Source organism: Pan paniscus, chromosome 6 (genome assembly GCF_029289425.2).
Source record: "Pan paniscus chromosome 6, NHGRI_mPanPan1-v2.0_pri, whole genome shotgun sequence".
NCBI classification, from domain to species: Eukaryota; Metazoa; Chordata; class Mammalia; order Primates; family Hominidae; genus Pan; species Pan paniscus.
The window spans coordinates 81,074,985-81,087,855 of record NC_073255.2 but is presented as its reverse complement, the minus strand read 5'-3'; the positions used below and the strand labels follow the sequence as shown (position 1 = coordinate 81,087,855).

The 12,871-nt window shown below is 47.9% G+C and overlaps 1 pseudogene; it reads left to right on the top strand.

Moving 5' to 3' along the window:
- Nucleotides 1-6,807: 6,807 nt before the first annotated feature.
- Nucleotides 6,808-11,453, top strand: LOC129398223 (nuclear protein 2-like; annotated as a pseudogene).
- The last annotated feature ends 1,418 nt before the right edge of the window (nt 11,454-12,871 follow it).

Here is a 12,871-nt window from a genome sequence, read left to right as displayed (position 1 = left end):
GAGGATGAGGCAGCAGAATTGCCTGTAATCCCAACTATTCGGGAGGCTGAGGCAGGAGAATCGCTTGAACCCAGGAGGTGGAGGTTTTAGTGAGCTGAGATTGCGCCATTACACTGCAGTCTGGGCAACAGTGTGAGACTCTAACTCAAAAAAAAAAAAAAAAAAGGATAAAAGTAGAGACAATAGAGGCATCTTGGTGAATACCGAATTTAACAAAGCAGATTACGAGAAACAATTAGTTTCAAAAAATAATATTCAATTAAATCTCTAAGATCCAGGGCTTTGCAATAAATATGTAAATAAATCCCCAATATCCATGCTGAAAGTTTAAAAGAAATGCTAAAGAAATAAAACTTTTCCTTAGTTTTGCAGTAATCTAGAAACAAAGAATGTTTCTAATATTTAGACAGAAACTACAAAGCACCTTACAAGGAGAGACATGTAAGGATGGCAGGATTCACCAGCAGCCCTGGGCTTGTCCACAGTACTCCCATGATGAACAATAACTCCATTGTGTAAATGCTTATGAACAAAGTATTACAGGACTTTTCCAATTTAAACATACCGTATTTTCTGTCAGACAATTCTTCAACTTGTTTACATAGATCAGCGATATGATTATTCCATTTCTCTGAAAACTGAGCAAAAGTTGATTCTCAATAATATGTCCCTATGTCAGAGCAGCACTAATATATAATGACTTATTTCCTATATTTTACATACTAACAGTCCATTATCATTTTACTGCTTTCGAAAACATTTTTCCCTTTTTTGGTGGTTCTTAGAATTAGTTTAATAGGAGACTACAAGAGAAGTTTTAAAGTTTAATGCCTCTTTTTAGCCTTTAATTTCTGAAAAGCAGGAGGGCAGAAAAGATCAATCAAATTAAACACGACAACAGGGAGGCCACAATGAGGAGGTCTCCAGAGGCCTTTTCGCAAACTTCTAAAACATGTCTCAGCTGTGTGGAAATAAGGCTTTACAGCAGCTGGGTGCAGTGGTGCAGGCCTGTAATCCTAGCACTTTGAGAGCAGAGGTGGGCAGATCACTTCGAGCTCCGGGCAACAAAGCAAAATCCCCCCTCCCCTCCCCAACCCCCTGCCTCCGCCCCCGTCTATGCCAAAAATACAAAACTTAGCCAGACATGGTGGCAGGTGCCTGTAGTCCCAGCTACTCAGGAGGTTGAGGCAGGAGAATCACTTGAACCCAGGAGGCGGACGTTGCAGTGAGCCGGGGCCATGCCACTGCCAGCCTGGGTGACAGAGCAAGACTCCGTCTCAAAAAAGAAAAAAAAAAAAAGATTAAGTAAGAGGGACACCAGACCTTAAAAATACAAGTTTAAGAGGGACCCTGACTCAGCGTGGTGGCTCATGCCTGGGACTTTGGGAGGCCGAGGCGGACGGGTCACGAAGTCAAGGGATCTAGACCATCCTGGCCAACATGGTGAAACCCTATCTCTACTAAAAATACAAAAAATTAGCTGAGAGTGGTAGGCGCGCACCTGTAGTCCCAGCTACTCAGGAGGCTGAGGCAGGAGAATTGCGTGAACCCAGCAGGCGGAGGTTGCAGTGAGCTGAGGTTGGGCCACTGCACTCCAGCCTGGGCAACAGAGCAAGACTCTATTGAGGCAAGGTTTCTCATTCTCAGGTCCGAGGGGTTCAATAACTGGGCCCTTAGGGAGGTGTGAGCCCCCTGAAACGATGCAAGGTTTTGTGTGGAGAGTGTGCACATGCGTTTCCGGGAAAACAGCCCACAGCTCTCATTCTCAGCAGGCTCCACACACAAAAAAGGTTAGACTCTTGCTACAGAGCTGTGGGAGCAGCTAGGTGAGGGGCCTGCCAAGGGCACTCTGGGGACTACCTGGGCAGTCTTGAGCCCACCTGGACAGTCCTGAGCCCACTGTCCCCTAGGCAGGCTGCGCTGCTTGGTATTTGCAGAGCTGAGGGGGTGGGGCATGCGGGACTGTGAAATCGCCCTGAGATGACCCACAGTACTCAGCTGGGAAGTGAGGGGTGTGTATCCTGCAGCATCCTCCATTCCTAGGGCCATGGGGCCAGGAGAACTGGCCCTTGCAGCAAGTGAAAAGCCTATCATTGACTCCCTCCCTGGCCATGTAGACAATGAACCAAAGGCACTCATATCAAGTAAATGCCTTGGTCTCTGTGACCGAGGTGACCAGTAGGCATTCCCAGGTGCAGGGAAGGTCCTGACACCAAGATATGCACCTGGTTGCCTGAGGAAAGAGAAAGGACTATCCAAGGGGTTGGGGCTGAGCTGGGTGTGGAGTGGTCCTTGTGGGTCATGGTGAGTGGGAGGGGGAGCAGCATGAGCCAGGCCTCGGGGCAGGAGGACAACCAGGAGACGGCCTGGAAAAAGTGCTGGATCCACGAGGGTTCAAGGCTGGCCAGAGAGGGAGGTGGGATAGGCTGGGAAGTCCCGAGGTCTGAAGATTGGCCCTGGCAGGCAGAAACCAGGAAAGGTGGGCAGTTACCTGCACCCTGGGGGCCAGATGCATCCTTAGCCTAGAGCAGGTGCCAAGATTTCTGGCTCTGGGTGTGACCTAAGTCTGGGGAAAAGCCCCAACCCCCACCAGGACCACCTGCCCCCCAAACTACTTCAGATGCTGAGCCCAAGCCAGGAGCAGGAAGCTGGACTGATGCCTAGGGTAATCCCGACAAAGTCCCTGACTCCCCCCAGCTATGGGGCTGAAGGGGAATTACAGCCCAAACCCCAGATGCTGGCTCTCAAACTAACACTGAGCCCTCAGGGCCCAAAGGGAGACTCAATCAGCACACTTTCCAGATGGGGAAATGGGCTCAGAGAGGTGCAAGAGCCTTGCCCAGTGCCCCAGACCAGGACTCTAGGCCCAGAGTGTTCTTTTGTCACTGTGTCCAGAGGGTAGCAGCTGCTCTGATATAGCCACCGGAGCCTGGCAACTTTCTCCAACTTTGGAAGCCGAGGAGCATGACCCGTGCCCACAGATGCACCTGGCATGAGGCGCACCCAGAGGGACAGAGGCAGATGAGTTTCGCCTCCTCCACTGGATTGTGAAGGCCTCCAAGGAGACAAGGATCTGCTTGAGAAGGCAGCAGATAGTGAGCAACCTGGGGTGGTTTAACTCTGGATGGATCTGCAGTGCCTGGATGGGACCTGGCTCAGACAGAGCTCAGTTCTGCAGGTCACTGAGGCATGGAAAGGTCACAGCTACCAAGTGTAGGAGTCTGGATTCAAAGCCAACAGCATGACTCCAAAGTCCCTGCCCTAGCCCCTGGACCACCCACCTCTCGGAGTCACCCTTGCAAGCTCATCAGATGTTCAGGCCGGTAGCACAATCAGCCAGGGCCAGGGAAACTTGGGGAGCCTCATTCCAACATAATCCTTGCACCCTTGCCCCTCACCATCTTTCTTCCTGCGTTAACCTCACCCCCTACACAGAGCCTGGGCCACTTAACTTGGCATCAAACAGATGCCTCGATAAATCAGAGTCTGATCTTCTCGGAAAAAAAAAAAAAAGACTTAACAGATATACAGTTGCAAGTTAGAATGTTAAAGAACATAAGCATACAACAACTTAATGTACATATAAATTCAATATGTAGCCAATCATTGTGACTATGACACAACAGAATATTAACATACTATTTTCAAAATGTATACAAGCTTAATGATCTATTTATATTCAAAATATGAATCATCAACATAATTTGCCATTAATATCTCATTCAGTCCCTTCACAGGACACATGATCCACTGGGAGTTAACACAATAGCAGCTGGCAGGCAGTGACACACAGCAAAAACGAAAACCAACAGGTGAAATAGTTCTGAAATAAAGAAGGTTTTAAAGCTAAGAGAAACCATTGAATTACTAAGTCATTAGCACTAATTTTGAGCCAACTAATTAATATGAGATGAAACAATGTCCTATGCTTTGGTAAATTCAAACCATGTCTCAAAAACAAAAACAAAACAATGTCTATAATGTGACTTTCAAAAAGCTCCTGGCTTTACAAAGGTGAGATTATAACATAGTAATACATGCTAAAGCATATCCCCCTGCAGATGAGCATGTTGTAACTTTCATCAGCCACATTGAGAGTCCAGAAGATGAGGGAAAAGGTTGCGGATTTCACTGAGAACTTACCAGAGTTGAACTCCCTCACTTTCCGTTGCCCATCATTGGCAGGTTCCGGAACTGGTGGCTGTGGTAGTTTGTTGGTCTTTGGTCTCTTAGAAGGTGGAGAATCATCATCATGTTGAAAAAGAAAATGGTCATTACTGAAGGAACAATTCTAGGTTACAGCCACCTCCTGGTAAATTCCCAACATTCAAAAGGTGAGCGGCTTTAAAGCTATTTTGAATATTAATAATTATTCCTGTACTACGATCTTCAGCATACATTTTTCTAGTTACATTTGAAATTTTATTCTTTTGGGATGTGCTCAAGTGAATACTGCTTTATCCTCTGTCTTGCTTCATTACTTTTTAGTTTGCTTCATTTGAATCATCATTATAAATCTCCCCTTGCCCTCAAATAACTCTGAAATTGCTGCCAATAACTATATTGTTTTAAGGCTTTTCAGAAAAAACTTTCAACAAAGACAGCCACCTAAAGTTATACAAATATAGAAGAAAGGGAATATAATAAAGTTTAGATTGGAAAAAATATTTAAGCTTATACAAAATTCAAACATACATAAACAAGGGAAGCTGGATAATTTTATGTTCAAATACTTTTAACAAGTGCAAAATGTATATGCTTAAAGAAATAGGGTTGGCCGGGCATGTTGGCTTATGCCTGTAATTCCAACACTTTAGGAGGCCAAGGCAGGCAGATCACTTGAGGTCAGGAATTCAAGACCATCCTGGCCAACATGGTGAAACCCCATCTCTATTAAAAATACAAAAATTAGGCTGGGCGCAGTGGCTCACACCTGTCACTTTGGGAAGCTGAGGTGGCCGGATCACCTGAGGTAGGGAGTTCAAGACCAGCCTGACCAACATGGAGAAACCCTGTCTCTACTAAAAATACAAAGTTAGCCAGGCGTGGTGGCGCATGCCTGTAATCCCAGCTACTCGGGAGGCTGAGGCAGGAGAATCGCTTGAACCCGGGAGGTGGAGGTTGCAGTAAGCCGAGATGGCGACATTGCACTCTAGCCTGGGCAACAAGAGCGAACTCCGTCTCAAAAACAAAAACAAAAAGATATTAGCCAGATATGGTGGCGCCTGTAATGCCAGTTATTCAGGAAGCTGAGGCAGGAGAATCGCTTGAACCGAGGAGGCGGTAGTTATGGTGAGCAGAGATCATGCCACTGCACTCCAGCCCAGGTAACAGAGCAAGACCCTGTCTCAAAAAAAATAGGGCTACATTATTTATGAAACAGATACTGTTGACTCAGTCACCAGAAAGCGAAGGTCGCCAACATCAGACAAATTCACTGGAGGACCTATGTATGTGCTTTGAAAGACAAAACTGCTTTTGTAAAGAATACTGTATTTCAGAAAAACATAATCATATTAACAACTAATAACACTGTAAAATGCTGATGTGTTGAATGCTACTTTAGAAAAACATGTTCAAGTCTAGGAAAAAGATTTCCGATAGAAAACTACGTATCAATTACCTAGCTAGCTAGCTATCTAGAGACAAGGTTTCATTCTATTGCTCAGGATGGAGAGCAGTGGGATGACCATAGCTCACTGCAGCCTTCAGCTCCTGGCCTCAAGTTATCCTCCTGCCTCAGCCTCTTAAGTAGCGGGGCCACAGGTGGACACAGGTACACCTGGCTTTTCTTGTTTGTTTTTCATAAACAGGGTTTCACTACATGGCCCAGGCTGGTCTCAAGCTCTGGAGTCTTGCTCTGTCGCCCAGACTGGGGTGCAGTGATGCTTCTCGGCTCACTGCAACCTCCGCCTCCTGGGTTCAAGAGACTCTCCTGTCTTAGCCTCCTGAGTAGCTGGGACTACAGGCATGCACCACCACGCCCGGCTAATTTTGTATTTTTAGTAGAGATGGGGTTTCTCCATGTTGGTCAGGCTGGTCTTGAACTCCCAACCTCAGGTGATCGGCCCGCCTCAGCTTCCCAAAGTGCTGAGATTACAGGTGTGAGCCACCGCGCCCAGCCTAATTTTTGTATTTTTTTGTAGAGACTGGGTTTCACCAAATTGGCAAGGATGGTCTCAAACTCCTGACCTCAGGTGATCCACCCGCCTCGGCCTCCCAAAGTGTTGGGATTACAGGCGTGAGCCACCGCACTTTCTTATGTTATTAAATAGCCTAGCCCAGGAGGGTGCGGTGGCTCACGCCTGTAATCCCAACAACTCTAAAGGCCAAGGTGAGAAGATCGCTTGAACCCAGGAGTTCGAGACCGGCCCGGGCAACATAGCAAGACCCCCCCCATCTCTACGAAAGATACAAAAATTAGGCCAAGCGTGCACTGCGCCTGGCTAATCTTTGTATCTTTCGTAGAGACGGGGTTGCGTCATGTTGCCCAGGCGCATCTCGAACTCCTGAACCCAAGCCATCCTCCTGCCTCGGCCTCCCAAAGTGCCGGGATAGCACGGCCCAGGGAGCCTCATGTGTTCTTTAAGCAGTCCCTCCCGGTTGTACACTTGGATAGTTTTCTTTTTTCTTTTTTTATACAGGGTTTACCTCAGTCTCGCAGGCAGGAGTGCTGTGGTGAGATCACAGCTCATTGGAGCCTTGAATCTTGGGGTTCAAGTAGCTGGGAGGCTGAGGTTGGACTACAGAGGTGGGGTTGCGCCATATTGCTAGGCTGCTCTTGGCCTGAAGGAATCCTCCTTCCTGGGCCGTGCCCGGACACATAGTTTTCCATTTTTGACCGACATAAATACTGTGCTGGGTGGGAGTTTGTCAACTACCCCTTTCCAGCCAGCAACACACAGGAACTGGCGGGGAGGTCGCGGTTACCAGGCTCCACTCTGAGAAGACTGCCCAGCTCCAGGCACTGTAGAGCCCTTGTGACGTGGCAGAAGGCCCGCCCCTGTGACGTCACCGAAGGCGCCCCCCAAGATGTCGCAAAGGCCCGCCCCTCACGCAGAGCCAATCGGAACTCCAGGTGCTGGGTCTTCCAGGAGCGCGCCTGCGCGGGAGGGTGACCACAGGCGGCCGGGCGGGATGTCCTGTCCGCAGTCTTCAGCCCAGCCGGCGCCACCCATAAGCTATGAGGAGGAGTTTACGACCACCTGGACTACTACCACCTGCGTGACTTCCCGGCCTGCGGGGTCCGCGCAGCAAAGGCCTGACGCTGCTCGAGCAGGCGCTGCGCACCTACTGGCTGGCGCCTGGTAGGCACGAGCGCAGGGTCGCCCAGAAGCTCCTCAATGGCCGGCGCAAGTACCAGCCAGCGCCAGCTGCAGCCGTGGCCGCGCACTCGCCTCAGCTGAGCCTGGGTATGTGCACCCCCCAACACTTCCCCCAGCCATGTTCCGGGGACCTCGGGAGCGTCCCCCACCGCCCGGTGCCATTCGTGCTGGGCAGGGTCGGCCCCCTTTGAGGCTGCCCCGCGTTAGGGAGCTGCACCGCACCCCCACCAGCTTGACCTCTGACTGCCGTTGCAATAGCATTAAAGCCTTTGGAACTTTGTAGGTGGGTAGAAGGGGCTAGGAAACGAAGAAAACATCTTTTTAAAAATTTATATAAGGGACTGGCCGGGTGCGGTGGCTCACACCTGTAATCCCAGCACTTTAGGAGGCCGAGTGGGTGGATCACCAGGTCAGGAGTTGAAGACCAGCCTGGCCAGCATGGTGAAACCCCGTCTGTACTAAAAATACAAAAATTAGCTGGGCGTGGTGGCGGGCGCCTGTAATCCCAGCTACTCGGGAGGCTGAGGCAGAGAATTGCTTGAACCCGGGAGGTGGAGGTTGCAGTGAGCCGAGATCGCGCCATTGCACTCCAGCCTGGGCAACAAGAGCAAAACAACGTCTCTAAATAAATAAATAAGATTTTCAAGGCGAGGCATGGTGGGTCACACCTAAATAAGTAAATAAATAAAATGGATTTTCGGCTGGGCATGGTGGCTCACGCCTGTAATCCCAGCACTTTGGGAGGCCGAGGCGGGCGGTTCACGAGGTCAGGAGATCGAGACCATCCTGGCTAACACGCTGAAACCCCGTCTCTACTGAAAATACAAAAAAAAAAAAAAAAAAAAAAAAAAAAAATTACCCGGGCGTGATGGCGCGCCTGTAGTCCCAGCTACTGGGAAGGCTGAGGCAGGAGAATGGCGTGAACCCGGGAGGCATAGTTTGCAATGAGCCAAGACCGTGCCACTGCACTTCAGCCGGGGTGACAGTGAGACTCCGTCTCAAAAAAATAAATAAATTTTAAAAAATGAAATAAAATGGATTTTCAAGGCCAGGCATAGTGGGTCACACCTATAATCCCAGCACTTTGGGAGGCCAAGGCAGAAGGATTGCTTGAGCCCAGGAGTTCGAGACTAGCCTGGGCAACAGGGCAAAACCCTGTCTCTATCAAAAGCACAAAATAACCTGGGCATTATAGTGCACACCTGTAGTCCGAGCTACTCAGGAGGCTGAGATGGGAGGATGGTTTGAGCCCGGGAGGCAGAGGCTGTATTGAGCTGAGATCATACCACTGAACTTCAGCCTGGGTGACGAGCCAGACCCTGTCTCAAAAAATAATAATAATAATAAAAATAAATTCATATAGTTTGGTATGGTTTAGTAAGTTTCAGCAGGCAGATTGTCAGGGTAAGATGGATTGTTATATATACATTTATATATATAATATGTATATTTATATACTTATTTATTTTAGCAGAGATAGGGTCTCCCTATGTTGCCAGGCTGGTCTTAGACTCCTGAGCTCAAGCAATCCTGCCTCGGGTTCCTAAAGGAAGCTCACGTTGCAGGTGTGAGCCACTACACCTGGCCTATAAGGGGAATTTAAGGGACTCTCTACTATGATGTCCCTTCTCCCAATCCCTTTCCGCATGTAGAAGAGGGTTCTGTTGAGTGACTGGCATTTGCTTATATTTCTCAGTGCTATGCCCAGTGTAATGGAAAATGCACAGACTGGCTCAAGAGCCCAGGGATTTCAGTTCCAGGCCAAGCTCATCCACTGACTGACAGAGTCAGTCAAACTTGTTTGGATTTCAGATTCTTCATCTGAATAACGTAGATAACACTTATCCCATAGTACACTGCAAAGATGACACGTGACAGTGAAAAAGTTAGTTTCCCTTTAAATATTAAGAATTAGGCCAGGCGCAGTGGCTCACACCTGTAACCCCAACACTTTGGGAGGCCGAGGCAAGCAGATCACACCTGTAACCCCAACACTTTGGGAGGCCGAGGCAAGTGGATCACAAGGTCAGGAGTTTGAGACTAGCCTGGCCAATATGGTGAAACCCCGTCTCTACTAAAAATACAAAAATTAGGTGGGTGTGGTGGTGGGCACCTCTAATCCCAGTTACTTGGGAGGCTGAGGCAAGAGAGTCGCTTGAACCTGGGAGGCGGAGGTTGCAGTGAGCGAAATTGCGCCACTGCACTCCAGCGCCTGGGTGACAGAGTGAGACTCAGTCTACAAAAAAGAAAGGAAAAAAGAATGAGATTAGAGAGGGCCTTCATTCCTCCTGGAAGAACATCTGATGTACCTGAAATCTTTGTTGGTGACAGGAAATGTGTCGATAGCATAGGGTTTCACTGTCGCCTCCCACACAGGGCCTTCACCATCTCTGCCATCTGGAGAATTTGTTCCCATCAGGAATCTCCCACCTGGCAGTGGGACCATGCTAGTAGCCTGTCCATTTCCTGCAGATAAAAAAGAGAGGTATCGGTAATACATGCATATATATAAAACAAGTGGTAATATTTGGATCGTATGCAATACTCATGATGGTATGACAAAACAAAACAAAAAATGTGGAGGCTTAAAAATCTGGCTTTAAATTCCTTTTGCGTTTTGTTTGCCTTCACATTCTTGTTCTGCCACTTAGTTTGATGGGAAACCTTAGGCAAATTTCTTAATCTGAGATTCAATTTCTTTTCTTTTTTCTTTTTTTTTTTGTGACAGGATCTCACTCTGTCACCCAGGCTGGAGTGCAGTCATGCAGTCTTGGCTCACTACAGCCTCTGCCCCCGTGGGCTCAAGCAATCCTCCCACCTCAGCCTCCTGAGTAGCTGGGACCACAAGTGTGCACCACCACGCCTGGCTAATTTTTGTATTTTTTGTAGAGATGGGGTTTTGTTATGTTGCCCAGGCTGGTCTCAAACTCCTGAGATCAAGTGATCCTTCCACCTCAGCCTCCCAAAGTGCTGGAATTACAGGTGTGAGCCAACACGCCCGGCTGAGATTCAGTTTCTTCATCTGAAAAATGAGGATACCTATGGACAACTGTAGCTTGTTCATAAAAGAAAAACAAATAAGTATGAAAAATGGGGATACTATCTCACTATCTCTTAAGTAGTAGCTGTATCAATTAAAGTAACACGGAACCAGGTGCAATGGCTCAGAGACAGGGTGCAGAAGCTAAGGCAGGAGGATTGCTTGAGCCCAGGAGTTCAAGGTTGCAGTGAGCTATGATCATGTCACTGCACTCCAGCCTGGGTGACAGAGTGAGACCCTGTCTCAAAAAATAAAAAATAAAAAGATAGTAATAAAATAGCATGGATGAAATGTTGCGCACATGATAGATTTGCACTTACCTCTTTCTTCCTCTACACAGACCCTTGCCCCAGCTAGGCGAATTTAGACACTCTACCCTAAAATACATCTAGCACTTTCTACCCATCCTTCTGCTCATGCCGTTTCTCTGCCTCTTCCTCTCCATTTACTGAACTCTTATCAGTTCTTGGTGATTCTCACCATTATATGCTCCAGAAGGGAAGTATATAATACATATATATTTTTGACAGTATATCCCTGGCCCCTGCCATAAATGCTCAATGATTATCGCCAAATAGTTAAATGAGCACCTTTAGACTTGTTTGAATGCCTCAGAAAAATCATAGAATTAAAAAGGACCAGCCAGGCATGGTGGCTCACGTCTGGAATCCCAGCACTTTGGGAGGCAGAGGTGGGCAGATCACCTGAGGTCAAGAGTTAGAGACCAGCCTGGCCAACATGGTGAAACCCTGTCTCTATTAAAAATACAAAAATTAGGCTGGGTGCGGTGGCTCACACCTGTAATCCCAGCACTTTGGGAGGCTGAGGTGGGCGGATCACGAGGTCAGGAGATCAAGACCATCCTGGCTAACAAGGTGAAACCCCGTCTCTACTAAAAACTACAAAAAAATTAGCCGGGTGTGGTGGCGGGCACCCGTAGTCCCAGCTACTCGGGAGGCTGAGGCAGGAGAATGGCATGAACCCAGGAGGTGGAGCTTGCAGTGAGCTAAGATTGCGCCACTGCATTCCAGCCTGGGCAACAGAGCGAGACTCCATCTCAAAAAATAAAAAATAAAAAAAAGCCAGGCATGATGGTGCACACCAGTAATCCCAGCTACTTGGGAGGCTGAGGCAGGAGAATCACTTGAACCTGGGAGGCGGAGGTTGTAGTGAGCCAAGATCGTGCCACTGCCCTCCAGCTTGGGGGACAGAGTGAGACTCTGTCTCAAAATAAATAAAAAAGGGTCTGTGCTTCAAACTCCTTATTCCACAGGAGGAAACCAAGACCCAAAAAAGAAATATGACTTAAAGAGCTGGTTAGTAGGTGACAGGACTAGATTCGGGTCTCTTTATGGTACTGTTTCCAATAGGCCACACTTCTTCAGCTTGATGCACCACTTCAGTGTCTTTCCAAGAAAGGATGTCTAAGCACTGTAACTTCTTTCAAGGCAGAGTCCTGGTCTTTTGATGTTCCTCAAGATCCTGTCTTTGGCTCTGTTATTCTGACACATTCACACTGATTTCATCCATTTTCTTTTTCTTTCTTTTTGTTTTTGTTTTTTTTTGAGGCAGAGCCTTGCCGTGTTGCCCAGGCTGGAGTGCAGTGGCGTGATCCCGGTTCACTGCAACCTCTGTCTCCCGGGTTTAAGCGATTCTCCTGCCTCAGTCTCCTGAGTAGCTAAGACTACAGGTGCGTGCCAGCACGCCCAGCTAATTTTTTGTATTTTTAGTAGAGATGGGGTTTCACCATATTGGCCAGGCTGGTCTTGAACTCCTGACCTTGTGATCCGCCCGCCTTGGCCTCTCAAAGTGCTGGGATGACAGGCTTGAGCCACCGCGCCCAGCCTATTTTCAGTTTCTTCAACAAATATATCACCAAGGGGAAAAAACGGATCATCCTGGCATGGTGTCTCAGGCCTGTAATCCGCACTTTGGGAAGCTGAGGCAGGGATTGCTTGAGGCCACAGTGAGCTATGATGGCACCACTGCACTCCAGCCTGGGCAACACGGTGAGACCTTGCCCCCCCGCCCCACCAAAAAAACAAATAAATAAAAGGAGTAAGTAGGGAAATAATCAGATTGAATCAGAATTAAGAAATAACATACAATTGCAATGTATGAGCTTTATTTTGTCCCTAATTCAGCCAGCAAACGTTAAAAACCCTTTATGGGATAATAGATGAATTTGAACAGATTGGATATATTATTAAGCAGCACTGCCAGTTTTTTAGTTGAGAAAGGGTAATTATTTTTTCGTGACTTCTTTTGACTATTCCAGCTGAAGGTTTAGAATAAAATGGGATATGTCTGAACCCACTTCAAAATGGCTCCAGGAGACGGGGAGAGTGCGATTCCACAGGAGCAGGACTGGCCACAAACTGGCAGCTCTTTAAGCTGGCCCACGAGTACGTGAGGGCAGGGGTCGTTCCTCGTTACATTCTCCTCTTTCCCTTTTTTTTTTTTTTTGAGATGAAGTCTCGCTCTATCTCCCAGGCTGGAGTGCAGT